This window comes from Spermophilus citellus (genome assembly GCF_964194105.1).
Source record: "Spermophilus citellus genome assembly, chromosome: 1".
Lineage (NCBI taxonomy): Eukaryota > Metazoa > Chordata > Mammalia > Rodentia > Sciuridae > Spermophilus > Spermophilus citellus.
Window position 1 is genome coordinate 149,892,970 of NC_138182.1, and position 2,419 is coordinate 149,895,388.

General features: G+C 44.2%; 1 pseudogene across 1 annotated transcript; it reads right to left on the minus strand.

The window, feature by feature from the left end:
* Positions 1–341: 341 nt before the first annotated feature.
* On the minus strand, positions 342–1,113 carry LOC308652403 (large ribosomal subunit protein eL8-like; annotated as a pseudogene). The gene has a single exon. The product of its transcript is annotated as a large ribosomal subunit protein eL8-like (transcript).
* Between the last annotated feature and the right edge of the window lie 1,306 nt (positions 1,114–2,419).

The following is a 2,419-nucleotide window of genomic DNA, read 5'->3' on the forward strand; positions in this document are numbered from 1 at the left end:
TAAACCATTAGCCATATTAACCAAAATAAAGAGAAAGAAGACTCAAATTAACAAAATTAGAGATGAAAAAGACCACAGACACTTCTGAAATCCACACAATCATCAGAAGCTACTTTGAAAATTTATACTCCAATAAACTGGAAAATCTAGAAAAGATTGAGAAATTTCTATGACCTGCCCCAAACAGGAAGATACAGAAACCTACACAAACCAATGTCAAGTAAAGAAATTTTCTGACAACAAAGAAAAGCCCAGGACCAGATGGATTCTCCGTTTAGTTCTACCAGAACTTTATTTTATTATTATTTTTTTCCCACTGGCTGAAGGACAATTTATTACTTTTATGTACAGTTTAGTTCCAGCTTGGCAATGCGAGTCACAGATTTTGGACCCAGGACGTTGCCTCCCCAGTGGCGAGGGATCTCATCATATCTGCCACTGTAGTTGATTCTGATAGCTTCCACCAACTTAGCCAGAGCTCCTTTGTCTTCAGAGTTAACCTGTGTGAAGGCAACAGTGGTGCACATCTTCCTGTGAACCAGATGTCCCAGCCTAGCCTTCCTCTTGATGATGCAGTAAGGGACTCCCATCTTGCAACACAGGGCAGGCAGGAAGACAACCAGCTCCATGGTTTCCACATCATGTGCGATCTCCACCAGCTGAGCCTTCTTGTTCTCCACCAAGGTGATGACAGTATTGACTCCTGCTCGAAGGACAGGTGGTCTCTTTGTGGGGACAACCCCTTTGCCAGCAGCCTTCTTCTCAGCCCGGGCCAACAGCTTCTGCTTCCTGCTTGGTCTCGGGTCTGTACTTGTGGGCAAGCTTAAGCAGCTGGGTGGCTGTTTGGCGGTCCAAGGCCTGGGTGAACTGGTTAATCACAGGAGGCACTTTCAGTCGCTTATAGAGAATAGCTCTTTGCTGCTGCAGCCGGATGTAGCTGGCCCATTTTACAAAGCGTGTAAGGTCCCTTTTGGGCTGGATGTCCTGTCTGATGACGAAGTTCTTCTGCCTCTTCTCAAACAGCAGGTTCACCACCTTCTTGGCCTCCTGCTTGTTGACCTCAGCAGGGGCCGGGGCCACCTTCTTTCCCTTGGCTTTCTTTCCCTTTGGCATCTTGGTGGACTGGAGGAGAGAGCCTACTAGAACTTTAAAGAAGAACTAACACAAGTCTTTCTCAAATTAGTCCATAAATTTGAAGGGGAGACAACACTCCCAGAAACATTCTATGAAGCCAGTATAACTCTGATACTAAAACCCAGGCAAAGACACATCAAGGAAAAAAAAAACTACAAACAAATATTATTAACACAGGGCCTTTGGGGGAACACCTCATCTCCAAACCAGAGCATACACATTTTTAGGGACTGCACTGCACCGAATTTTAGTAGAATTAAACTCAGAAAGAATTTCTTAGAGTTAAGAAGGGTCAGTGTAACCTTAGATGGGACTTTTCTCATTTAGTCTAGGTAATTGGAACAGGCAGAAGGATGCAGAGGGGTGTGGTTCTGGAATATTCCAGAAGATGTCCTGTTGACTTCACCTATATATATCACTTAATGGCTGTCACCAAGGTAGACCACAAACACAGACCTCAGGCTAACATTTCCTGTTTCCTTTTGGAATGGAGGCAAAGCTGATTCTTCCCAAATTGGCCCAAAAAAACCTTGTTTTTGTCTCCACCTTCCCCTGGGAAAGAGTTTGTTTGCTGAAGTAGCTGAGATTATCAGAGAACTTTTCAGGAAGCTCTCTTCCCTTGGAGGTTTAATTGCCAGAGACTGGGGACAAGGTTTGGCAAAGGAAGGGTCTCCAAGGATTTGTGAAAACAGAAGTGACTTTCCTTAGTCACAGCAGAGGAGACAACAGTGGGTGGTAGTGAGGGGTGACAGTGAATAAAACTTCTTGTCTGGGCACTGGACCTGACCCAGCAAAGGGTCTCATCAACAGGTGAGATGCTCTACCTTTGCTCCCAGAGAGTGTCTCCTCTCATCCGGGTCCAGCTCACTCCCACTCTGCTCTTTTGGGTTGAGAAATGAACATTCTCTCTGTGCTACAATGATTGTTTATGGAAAGCTTTTCTTTAATTCCTAATGATTCTGCCAAGGTTTTAAAATGGAATTCTCTTTTCCAGATTTTTCTTTTTCCTTACCATCCATGTTCTCCCCCAACCTTAATTCCTCAAAATCTTGCTACAGGCCTCATGGAAGGCATTCGGTATTTCCTGTGTGTGGATTGTGCTTCAAACACCTCCATCAACTCCATTTTCACAACACAGGAGATTCTAGAGTAGTTTTGAGCATGAAACTTTCTTTCTCCTACAAATTTCTCTTATTTCTCCTAGGTTCCTCCTGCTTTCTTTTCAAACCAATTTCATTCAAGCAGATGGAGGTACATCAACTTCCCTGGACTCAGAGAGATCTTG